We start from the raw sequence: 12,667 nt of genomic DNA, 5'->3' as shown, positions 1-12,667 counted from the left end.
AAAGGAATCTAGACACAAAAGGCTACATATTGTTTGATTCCATGTGTTTGAAGTATCCAAAACAAACAAATCCATAGAGATAGAAAGTAGATTAGCGCTTACTTGCTTACTTAGAGCTTGAAAATGGGAGGGTTGGGGATAATACCTAATTGTTATGGGGGATTTTTTTTGAGTGATAAAAATATTCCAAAATTGATTGTGGTGAGGGTCACACAGTCCTGTGAATATACTAAAACCCAATGAATTGGACACATTAAAATGGTTGAATTTCATGGCATAGGAACTATATTTCAGTAAAACTGTTACCAATAGCAATGCTCTCTGAATAAGTGCTCTGAGCATTAGTAGTTTTTTCTTTTTTCTTTTTTTTTTTTCGATTTTATTTTACTTCTTTTCAGTGTTCCAGCATTCATTGTTTATGCACCACACCCAGTGCTCCATGCAATACATGCCCTCCTTAATACCCACCACCAGGCTCATCCAACCCCCGACCCCCTTCTCCTCCAAAACCCTCAGTTTGTATCTCAGAGTCCACAGTCTCTCATGGTTCGTCTCCCCCTTTGATTTTCCCCAACTCACTTCACCTCTCCATCTCCCAATGTCCTCTGTGTTATTCCTTATGCTCCACAAGTAAGTGAAACCATATGATAATTGACTCTCTCTGCTTGACTTATTTCACTCAGCATAATCTCCTCCAGTCCTGTACCTGTTGACACAAGAGTTGGGTCTTCATCCTTTCTGATGGAGGCATTGTATATATGGACCATTGTATATATGGACCATATCTTCTTTATCCATTCATCTGTTGAAGGGCATCTCCGTTCTTTCCAGTTTGGTGACTGTGGTCAAAAGCACTCCAACTGATTGTGATTCACAGTAAGAATTGAACACAGTGAGTTTATGTGGACCAAATTAATCCATCTCCATTGTTGTATGTACATATAGTTTAAATAACCTGTTTTTTGGGAGGGGTGGAGTGGGAGGGGGGCAGTCTGTAATAGATCTTTATAGTACCAGGACAATTTTATTTGTGCTTTACATTCAGCTGATTTAGCTTAAAAGACGATTTGGATGCAAGAAATGACACTTGCTCACAAAGGGTTTGGAAATATTAAATTAACATCAATTCAACATTGACTCTGATCAGATTTACTCTGGTAAAGAGTAAAAAAGACACTAAATTTAGGACACAATCATGATAAGATAAATGAAAATGCTGCTGTGGGAAGGAGCCAGCCGTTGTCCTCTTTGATGATAAATTCTCAATTTCTATTTGATGTAGTTGGATTTCCATCGGATTGTTCCAAATGAAAATGTATCTTTGGGGATAAAGTGTTTGGCTTAATGGTTACATTCTTGAGGTTTTTGACATCTACTTCTAATTTGTGTTTCACATTCAAAATGCATCATTTTGTGTGATTTTAAGAAGACATCCTATGCAGATATAGCTGTGTTGGGCAGGTTGACCCCTTAGAATATGGGTTAGTCAGAGACACCACTGACCTTCACAGCATTTTTAAAAATAATTCTTAGTTTTTATTTAAAATATAAACATTTATTTTTCAAAATCAGCAAATTTTCTGTTCAGTGTAGGAATAATTTCTGTGGGCACAGAAGTTTTTGTTTGGTTATTTGAAAGGTTTTGAAGTTGCTGTTACACATATAATGGTGGGGCAGAGAATTTGTTGGAGTCATGGTATGTTAATTTTTTATAAGATTTTATTCATTTGAGAGAAAGAGAGAGAAAGCAAAAGCAGGGGGCGGGGCAGAGGGATAAGCAGATTCCCCGATGAGCAGGGAGCCCAAGATGGGGCTCGATCCCAGGACCCTGAGATCCCGACCTGAGCTGAAGTCAGACACTTAACTACCTGAGACATCCAGGCACCCCTAGTGGTTTTTTTTTTTTTTTATGCATGTAGAGGTTTGGCTAAATAAATCTCTCTACAAAGTTTGTTATGAAAAGCAGCAGCCCCTTCTCCCAGTGCTTTCAACATACTGTTTCTTTGGTCACATGATGTGATTATGCTGTGACTTCTTGATCTTTTGGTCTTGAGTGTTATCTCTTGATTTACCCTCATGGAAGATGGGGATTTAGCTCTTTACCTACTCCTCCAATATGAACATTTCATATGCATATTTTCATCTTTTCATTGTTTTGGATTAATAAATCTTCAGTGTTTGTTTATATTATTATGGCTGTAAACACTAATGTCTGAAGGCTTATACAATTATGCTTATGTTTCCTGCTTTTTATATCCTTTTATTTGGAGATGATGGCTCTTCCTTTTTTTGCTTGGTTTATTCTTAAATTTATTATTAATTTATCTTTAAACTCTCTGCCAGTTTTCTAACAACCCTTTCAATGTGATTGAACACTTTTTTTTTTTAAATCAATTTCACCTTTTTGGAGATACTTCCCAAAGAACTTTTCATTCACATTTATTCATATTCAGTCCTGTTGTAAAGATTGGTCCTGAATTTTCCTTTGCCTTGATCTTGTGTTGGATTCCCTATTTCTTGGCTCTTTCTTCCTTTTTTTTAAAGTTCTTACTGTAGTTGTTTTACTCTTTTAATTTGAATCAATTATAATTTAACAGGAAGTTGCAAAGATAGGGCTTAGAGGACCTTGTGTACCCTTCACTACTTCCCCAAGTTACATCTTCTGTAACTTCAGGGAAATATCAAAACCAGGAAACTGACACTGTTATAATGTGTACTTAGAATTCTGCATCATCTTATCATGGGTGTGATTGATGTAACGGCCACCACAATGAAGATGCCTAATGATCGGATCCCAACAAAAATCTTCACTTCTATACTCCTGTACAGCTCCATCTCTTCTGCCATCCTTCCTTCTTGGCAACCACTGATCTGTTGTCCATTTTGGTAATTTTGCCATTTTGAAAATGTGATATAAATGGAATCATACCATATATAAGATTGGCTTTTTTCAATCTGCGACGTTTCCCTGAGATGCATACAAGCTGCTGTTTTTGTCAGTAGTTTGTCCTTTTTTATCCCGGAATTGTGTTCTGTGGTAGGGATGTACTACAGTTCACTCATTTATCATAGGACATTTTCTTTTTTTCCAAGTTTTTGACTATTACAAATAAGGGTGCTATGAGCATCAGTATACAGATTTTAATGTAAACATAACTTTCCATTTATTTGGTATAAATGCAGGCCCTTGGGTGGCTTGGTCACTTAGGTGTCTACCTTCAGCTAGGGTCATGATCCTGGGGTCCTGAGATCGAGTCCTATGTCAGGCTCCCTGCTCATTGGAGAGTCAGCTTCTTCCTCTTCCTCTGCCCCTCCCCCCACTTGCATGTGCTTTCTCTCTCTTAAATAAATAAATAATAAAATTTTAAATATAAATATTTGATTGCTGGGTATTTGATAAGTATATGCTTAATTTCTTTTTCTTTTTTTTTTTTTTTGTTTTTGTGAGAGGGAGAGAGAGGGAGAGAGTGAGCATGTGAGGGGGGAGGGGGAGGAGAGAGAAAGAGAGAATTTTAAGCAGGCTCCACATCCAGAGTGACAGAGAAAGTAGGGTAAGATGTCTTTTCTCCTGTTTCAAGATTGGAAGTGGGGGTTATTTTTCAAAAGTTGAATTGTGATAGGTCTTCATAGGTATGTCTTTGGGTTTCTCCTTTTGCGACCCTCACATGGCTTCTTGAATCCATAGAGTTTATTTCTTGCCAAATTTGCGAAGTTCAGCCATTACTTCTTCAAATACTTTTTAATCCTGTCCTCTTTCTCCTCTCCTGCTGTGATTGTTATCACGTAAATATTAGATCTTCTGTTAGACTCCATGTAAGTCTGAGCTCTGTTCATTTGTTAGCCTATTTTCATTTTGTTTGGACTGTTCATTTCTGTTGCTCTGTCTTCAAGTTCTCTGATGATTTGCTTTGTCATATTAGCTCTGCTGTTGATCCCATTCATTTATTTCTAAATTACAGTATACATTCTTTTTAAATATGTGTTCTAAATCAGTATGCTAATTTTTAAATATCTTGTTTCTTTGCTGATATGTTCAGTTTCTTTGCTGAAATTTTCTATCTTCGGTTTGTTTCAAGCATGTGTATAATTGTTCATCAGAGATTCTTGCATATCTGACATCTCAGTGTTGAACTCTGCTGACAGTTTTCATTCAAGATTACATATTGATTGAAATCTGGGTTTTCGGGGCATGATGTTATGAGACCCTGGATCTTCCTTAAATGTTGTGTCTTAGCAGACCTTTTTGGACACTTTATCTGTGGATGAAGGGGGGAATTTTTTTTTTTTCCTCTGAGATGTTCAGCAGGAGTGTCTAAAAGTTCTTGTCCTCTTAGCCTTCCCCTTCTCTGTTCATTTAGCTATAGAGAGCAAGATTTTCTTGGGACTTGTATTTGTGTTCTTTAGTCATTTCTGGGTTTGCTTCTCTATCATTCAGTCTGGGATATTCAAGGCAGAAAGAAAACCCAAGGAATTCCCCACAGTGTCATTTTTTGGATCCTTAGTTTCCTAGTTAGTCTGTCTTTTTCTTTCCACATTTCAGAATCTCCTTATGTTTGTTATACTAAAGTCCAGAGTTCTTAGTTATGCCTAGCAGAAAGAAGAACGAAATGGGTATCTAATTTGTCTTTCTGGGAGTGGAGTCTTCTTTTGAGGACATTAATGAAGGAGTTTCACCAGTTCGTGTCTGTGAAAGGGTGCATGGGACTTAGTATTGCCAATTTTTAGACTTTCTACCTTCTCATTTTCTGATATTCTGAATGTTTATAGGATTTAAAAACAAATACACTGAAAAATTAAGCTTTGCTTTAGGACCTTTCATTTGCATGGGTCACTTTTAAGACCCTTATGTCTAATTTTGCATTTATAATTTTGAATTATTTTTCTTAAAGAGAACATTTCCAAATTATGTAAGCCTCTGAGGCTCATAAAGCCTTGATTTCCCCCCCCCCCCCGGCTTATATAGAAATCCTGTTCCTTAGAAATGTAAAGGGATTTCAAATTCTCTATTTTATACCTTTAGTGAAGTTCATTTGTGTTCTGATGCTTGGCTGTTTGTGTTCAACAGTATTTTCCCCCATGTCTCAGGATTTTCTTTCATTTCCTATGTTTTGATATTTCATGACCATATTTCTCAGTGGAGGTCTAATTTCATCATTTTGTAGTACTTTGCTGTGCTTTCAGTCTAGGACTTTATATGCTTTATTATATCTTGGGAAGTCCTGTTGAATTATTTCTTATTTATTTTCCTCTTTTACTCCCTATTTTCTGGAATTCCTAATCATATATCATATCTCTTGGTCCTGTCCTTTAGTTTTCTTATCTTTCTTTGTATCCTATTCATCATGTAGTTGTACTCTGTTCACTTCCAAAGAAATTTCTTCAGTTCTGTCTTCTAAAACTTCTACTGAGTTTTTCTTCTATTTTCATAGTAATAATTTTATTGAATTTTCTCTTATGATTGTCCTTTTTTTATAGTATCATGTTGTTTAAAAAATTCTCTTATTTCATGAGGATTTTTGTAGATTTCATCTCTGCATGATTTCTATTTGAGAGTGGGCCACTAAATAACAAATCAGAAGCTCTGGGCCTGTGAGGAGGGAGGAAAGGAGATTAAAGACTCTGAGTTTCACTGTAGAGGGAATATGGCTGAGTTATTTAATTGGTAAACCCCAAGAAGAGCCCCATTTTTGGCCTTTTCTCTTGGGGTTATGCCATGGGTTCGATAATATCTCCTCAAACTTCAGCATACCTGAAACTTCCGAATATTAACCTTATTTGAGAGGAGTGTCCTGGCAGATATATTTAAGATAAGGGTAGAGATGAGGTCCTTATGGATTAGGGTGGGTCCTAAATTCTATGAGATCATCTTTATGAGACAGAAAAGGAGAAGACATAGAGACATAAACAGAAGAAAAGAACATGTGAAGATAGAGGCAAGGGTGAGAGCAACCGCTAGCTAAGGAACATCAAGGATTGTGAATGACTAGCTTTAAAAAGTGTGGGATGGATTCTCCCTTCAGAGTCTTCTGAAGGAACCAACCCTGCCCGCTTCTTTTTTTTTATTTTTCCAAGATTTTATTTATTTATTTGACAGAGAGAGATCACAAGTAGACAGAGAGGCAGGCAGAGAGAGGGAGAAGCAGACTCCCCACAGAGCGGGGAGCCTGATGCAGGACTTGATCCCAGGACCCTGAGATCATGACCTGAGCCGAAGACAGAGTCTTAACCCACTGAGCCACCCAGGCGCCCCCTCTGCCCACTTCTTAATTTTGGACTTCTGGTCTCCCAGACTGTGAGAGAATACATTTCTGTTATTTTAACCCACCAGTGTGTGGTGAGGTGTTACAGTGGTCCTAGGAAACTCATATTGGGTGGTATGTCTCTGAGTGAGGCATCTTCCTGTCCTATGACCTCATGTTATCAAGTTGACTGTCAGCTCCTGTGGGTGGCTGGTGGGGATGCTGGGGAGTCTCAGTCTGAATGACAAACTCTTTCTCCGAATCTCTCTTCTGTTTAATATGGTACCCTCATCTCAACTGCATGTGGTTTCATCTAGTGCCAGAGTCTTCAGTTTCAAACACCCTCAGTCTTTGGCAGATGAGGTTGGTAGAGAAGATAGATTGCCCAGCTGTCAAGAGTATGAGGAAGGCCTAGTGGGGAGATCTCATTGATTGATTGATTGATTGTAGTCCCTTTTTACTGCTGTTTCTAGGTAGGGAGAGGAATTATTGAACCCTTTGGGAGTTGGGCAGGCAAATCATGTTGCACTGCTTGGTAAAGATTCCATTTCCTCAAGTGACAAAATTCAAATTCCACACATCCTCACATTTCCAGCTTGAAAAATTGCATTCTCTCCTGTTCTATGTTCACTGTCTGTACATCCTATTTAAAAACTACCATGTTTTCACTTTCATGGTTATTTGTGGAGGAAATGCCTGTATTTGGCCCACTATCTTTAACGAGAACCTCAGATTTGTTTTTATAATATTTGCTAAGTGTGCGTTTCTGCTGAAATTATTATGTCTTTCAGCAATTGTGACACGCACTTTCTGGCAGACTTCACTTTTCAGTAATATATCCCATCTTTTTATATTTATATTCTTCAGGCTTTATAGTTAATGTGGCAGCAAAACTTAGGCTCAAAGTCTTTTTATACTTTTGGAATGCTAATAGAGTTACCATCCTTGTTTGTTGTGTTTTGTGACCCTAGATAGATCTATTACATTTCAGCATTACCACTGAAGGTTTATAATAGCCTTAAAATGACCATAAATATAAAGAGGAAAGCAGAATGCTTATCAACATCTAAATATCTTTCTGGGGGAATTGCCATCTTTTGTTTTTCATCATGGGATGAATTCATGGGACAGGAAATGTGGAAGAGGCAAGCGTCAGTTTTAAAGTGGCACAGTTCTAGTGTCTGACAGAGGCATACACAAGGTAAAACACAAAACGTAATCCTCACAACTATCCTATGAAGTGGCTGTTGTTCACAACTTCTGGATTTTACAGATGAGAAAACCAAGTCAAAGACAGCTGAAGAATTGGCCCCAGGTCGTACAGCCTGTAAGTGATTGAGCTGGGGTTTGCATGTGGGTAGCCTGACGATGGGGCAGCTGACACAGAGTGAGAAGTCAAGCAGGTTGATTGCTGTTACTACTACTGCAGCTACTACTACCATATTTGAGTATATTTGGTCATATTTGCTCAGCTCCTTAAAACTTATTATTTTTACATTATGCATTTTTTGTTTGTTTGTTTTTAAAGAAAGAGTGCATACATGCACACAAGCAGGTGGGAGAGAGACAGAGGGAGAGGGAGAGAGAGAGAATCTTATGCAGGGTTCATGCCCAGCATGGAGCCCGATGCTGGGCTCAATCTCAACACCCTGAGATCATGAGCTGAGACAAAATCAAGAATCTTTTGCTTAACCAACTGAGCCACCCAGGTGCTCCTGCATTAAATTTTAGCAAAGGATACTTTAGGAGTTATGTGCAATGTGCTTCAATATTTGCTCCAAAAAATGCTGTTTTTAATATTTTGTTATGTAATCTATCTGCAGAATCTATTCTGTAAAGCAATACATGAGAGTAACTTTGAGACTTTAGTTTTGAGAAAGACAAACAGATAAAACCATGTAAACATATATCACCTTGAGGAGTTGCTGTGTGGCCTCTTTTTGGATCATAAGAGTTATAAAAATTGTGCATTTCTTGTCTGCCCTTCAACCTGGTCTCAGAGGGAGCACAGAGAACTCAGCTTGGTAAGGCCAGGACAGTTGTCCTATACTTATCTTTGAAGGGTTATGCATAATCATCATAATCAAATTACCATTTATCTTTCCCAAATGAGGGATTTTTGTCTAACCAAGATTATAGTATAAAATTACAATTTTTTTTTTTTTTTTTTAGCAAATCTACCCCCCGGTTTGACATTTAAAGAAAAACTTCAACTTTTATTAACGGATCCATTCAAATTGCTGTAACAAAATACTGTAGAGTGGGGTGTCATAAACAACATATATTTATTTCTTACAATTCTGGGGATTGGGGAAGTCCAAGATCAAAGGCACTGCCAGATTTGGTGTCTGGTGAGGATTCACTTCCTGGTTCATCGATGGCCGTCTTCTTACTGTGTCTTCATGTGGTGGAGTGGGGATGAACCTCTCTGGGGTCTATGTTTATGGGGACACTAAACCCATTCATGAAAACATCATCCTTACAACTTGATCACCATCCCAAAGTTCTGCCTCCTACCACCATCACATTGGGTGCTGGGATTTAACATGAATTTGGGGGAAGAGGCACTAACATTTAGTCTATAGTGCTTAATGAAAGAGGAAAACCATAAAAAAGTATTTATTTGTGATAAAATTATTCAAGAACAAAGAAGAAAAATGTTGAACAAATAACAACAACAAAAAAGGCCAGGAGAGTTCTGAGTTGGTAATGGATTCATTAAGATACCTGAGTGACAGAATATATATTTCCTTGCCTGTACGTTATCAGTCATTTGCTAGTAGCAGAGTTTATAATATAAATCTTGACATATAGAAGATTTTATCTGTTCATATATAAATGTGATCAGAGGTAATGTGCATTTTAGTCCTATTCATTGATGTGTTTTGTGATGTCTTTTATCCAACATTGTTTCCTAGTGTGCTGATTGTACAGTATAGTCATATTACATGTATACAAAAGATTTCCATTTTAATTCTGTTTCTTCAAAATGGTATGCTTTGTGGTGTAGGAGGGCACTTAAATGATTATTGTGTATTACTACAGTGATAATTGGTTACCGATTGCTCTTATGAGGCTGGATGAAATATTATCCAAGTGTGTCTGAGAAATATAAATTCATAGTGACTTAGAGAGTGGAGACAAATTTGAAATCATTAAGGTGAATTACTCCATCTTATATAAAAAGGAAAGGAGACTCAGGGAGGGATAAATCAGGTGATTTTTTTTGCAGGTCACAGTGTCTCTAGGGCCTCCGTTTGTGATAGTTTTCGTTCTTGTTCACTATGCTTTCTACTTCACCATGTGATCAATGCAGGAACATCCCATCATGCAAGATGCTTGTTAAAGCAAATTCTTGAAGTATGAAGTGATTGGCAACTGGCTAGTCTGTTCTCTGCCTGGTGCCCCTTCTCATTTTACTAGCCTCACAGTAATAGAACCCTGCATTTGTTTGTGGTCGAATTTTAGGGTGGGTTTTTATTTGATATTAAATATGATTTTTATTTTATGTTGATAATTGAACATAGCTTATGAGCATGAATATGGACATCTATGGAACAGAACTAGCCCATTAACAATAAGAGGTTCCTTATAATATCCTCAAAATATTTTGCACATCAGTGTCCTAATTCATGAAGGAACAGAAAAGACAGGTGCCATGATGTGATAATGATTTATAGGTTCCCCTTCCTTCTCATGCCAGGCAACTTTATGAACTTTCATAGGGAAACCATCTATATAACATTTTGTTCCACAGAAAAGGAGATGTGAACAATTTTCTTCAAGGCAAAATAATGACAAATTTCAAGAGCAGAAACAGAATTTCTAAATGTAAAACCACAGGGATGAAACATGAAGAAGACTGATATATTTGACTAAATCAGAATTTAAAATCACTACATATTAAAAATTACCATGGATGAAATCAAGTGATATGTAACAGGAGAAAATATTTGGAACAAACACAAAGCAGTGTTAGTTTTGCTAATTTTCTTCTATTATGATACAGACACTTAAACAGAAGACCTGGAATGGAAGCCTAAGGTATTTTAGAAATGAGGAAATAGAAATATCCAGTAGACATGTGAAAAGAAAATGTTCACTAATTGAATAAATACAAGTAATAATAGCATCCCAGTTTCCTTCTTGATACTACTAGAGTAGCTTTTTAAAGTACATAAAATGATATAAATATATATAAAATGATGAAGTATATAAAATAATGAATATATGGAGAGGGGTGCCTGGGTGGCCCAGTCAGTTAAGTGTCTGCCTTTGGCTCTGGTCATGATCCCAGGGTCCTGGGATTAAGCCCCGCTTTTGGCTCCCTCCTCAGCAGAGAGCTTGCTTCCCTCTTTCGCTCTGCTTTTCCCCCTGCTTGTGTATACTCTCTCTCTCTCTCTCTCTGTCAAATAAATAAATAAAATCTTAAAAAAATATGGAGAGAGCAGAGTTTTCTTAGGAGTGTGAATTGGTATAGACTTCTGGAGATAAGCTTGGTCATATATATTGAAAGACTTCATATTTTGATATTCTTTGGCTAAGGAACTATATTTCTAGCAATCTTTTATTTAAAAAAATGGAGCACAGTCCAAATTCTTAAGCCAACATATTGCTCTACAAAAAACATATATATATGTATATATTTACATATCTATAGATAACTATATATCCATAACTGGATATCTGTATATCAGTGTGTACACACATGTACACACACACACATGCATATACATATGAATATAAACAAAGTTAAGAAACCAAATGTTCAAAAACAAAATTACATATTATATGGTTAAATATATCATAGCCACAATAAGAGAATTAAATGACACAAAATTTTAAATTCTTTTTTTTTTATTTTAAAGTAATCTTTACACCCAATGTGGAGCTTGAACTCACAACCCAAGACCAGAAGTTGTATGCTTTACTGACTGAACCACCCAAGTGCTCCAAATGTCAATTTTGACAACATGTTTTAGGTGAAAAATATAAGATTAAAAGATTGTATGTTTTTGAAAGCTGTATACCAGATATTATATCTGGGAGGTGGGAATGCAGGAATTTTTTCCTTGTTTGTGTTCTTCTATATTTTAATGAACATTCATACATTTTATAATGAGAAGTATGTTACTTAATAATTTCAAATGTTCAATAGTTTCCTAAAACCTAATGGATGGGTGGAGTGCTCACTTATACATTTTAGGGCTCTACCGGCAGGTGGCAGTAGCAAACAAGAAATGTGTCATAAATGAAGGCAAGACTTGAGATTGAAATATTTTCTAATTTTTCCTAGATATGTGGGATTGTAATAATAAAGCCAGGGTGGTACTCTGTTTTTTAAGCATTCCTGTACTTAAATCAGAATTTATATTTAAAGATAAATGTACTTAGGGATCTAAAGAGATAAGATATCTGTAGAGGAATTTCTACTATTTAGAGGGAGAGCAGAATCTGTATTTTACATGCTTATTTTATTATGATTACTTGTCAACATTGAAAAAATTATTTTTGTATTTAAAAAATGAAAACCAAATTAAATATCTCAGGTTTTAGAGGCTGTCTAAATATGCCTTAAAATCAAATTATTTTACTTAGTTATTTCTATTTACTTAAATACTTAAGTAAAATACTGAAGTATTATCTTTTTAATCTCAAATTATAAATATAGAAACTCATAACAATTTTTCTTAAATCTGAGGCTTTTAGAGAAACTAAAAAATACACACTTCTGTGTAGAATTACTATTATTTTATATTCCATTTCTAATTCAATCAATGATTACATGCTTATGATGAGGGCTCCCAAAGGTTTCTTGCTTGGAGGTGTGTAGGCAGTGAATTGTGTAACTAGGATTGATTTCCTGTATGATGCCATGTCTTTCAATTTCCCTGTAGGGAACCTTGTGTGTATATATATAACAAGAGCAAATTCTTGGAAGTTTTGTCTTTTTCAGTGATCACTTTTGATTTTTTTGACCTGAACCAAGAGCTCTATACAGACTAAAACAGATTAAGTCCATGATAAATTTGCTTGCTTTGGTGCCTACAGTAAACTGGTGTTTGCTTTTATTAAATCATGAGTGTATTTCAGATCAATTTCTGAATCAAATCTCTGTTTATTTAGCTCCCTCTGTATACATTTTTTTCAATGGCAGGTGAAAAACCATGATGAATGTTTCATATATTTGAGGATATATCATTTCGTTTTGCAAAGGATAGCCAAAGGACTATCCTTTAAACTGTAGGTCAACTCTGCCAGCCCTGCTCCAAACGTTCTGTGGCTTTTCACCATTCTTAGGAGACAAATCCAGCCTTCTCCCCAGGGCATGTTAAGCCCGGTGTGATCTGGCTTCTTCCCCTGCCCTAGGGTCATCCCTCAGCTTGCTCCCTCAGTTGTGGCCACACTGGTCTCCTCCCTCTGTCGTA

At 36.4% G+C, this 12,667-nt stretch overlaps 1 protein-coding gene across 2 annotated transcripts in view; it reads left to right on the top strand.

Annotated features, from left to right (window-relative positions):
- The window catches only part of KCNIP4 (potassium voltage-gated channel interacting protein 4), a 1,193,829-nt gene that overhangs the window by 163,268 nt on the left and 1,017,894 nt on the right, over window positions 1-12,667 (top strand). The gene's annotated exons all lie outside the window — the stretch shown is intronic.

This window comes from Lutra lutra, chromosome 2, assembly GCF_902655055.1.
Source record: "Lutra lutra chromosome 2, mLutLut1.2, whole genome shotgun sequence".
Lineage (NCBI taxonomy): Eukaryota > Metazoa > Chordata > Mammalia > Carnivora > Mustelidae > Lutra > Lutra lutra.
This window is presented reverse-complemented; position numbering and strand designations above follow the sequence as displayed.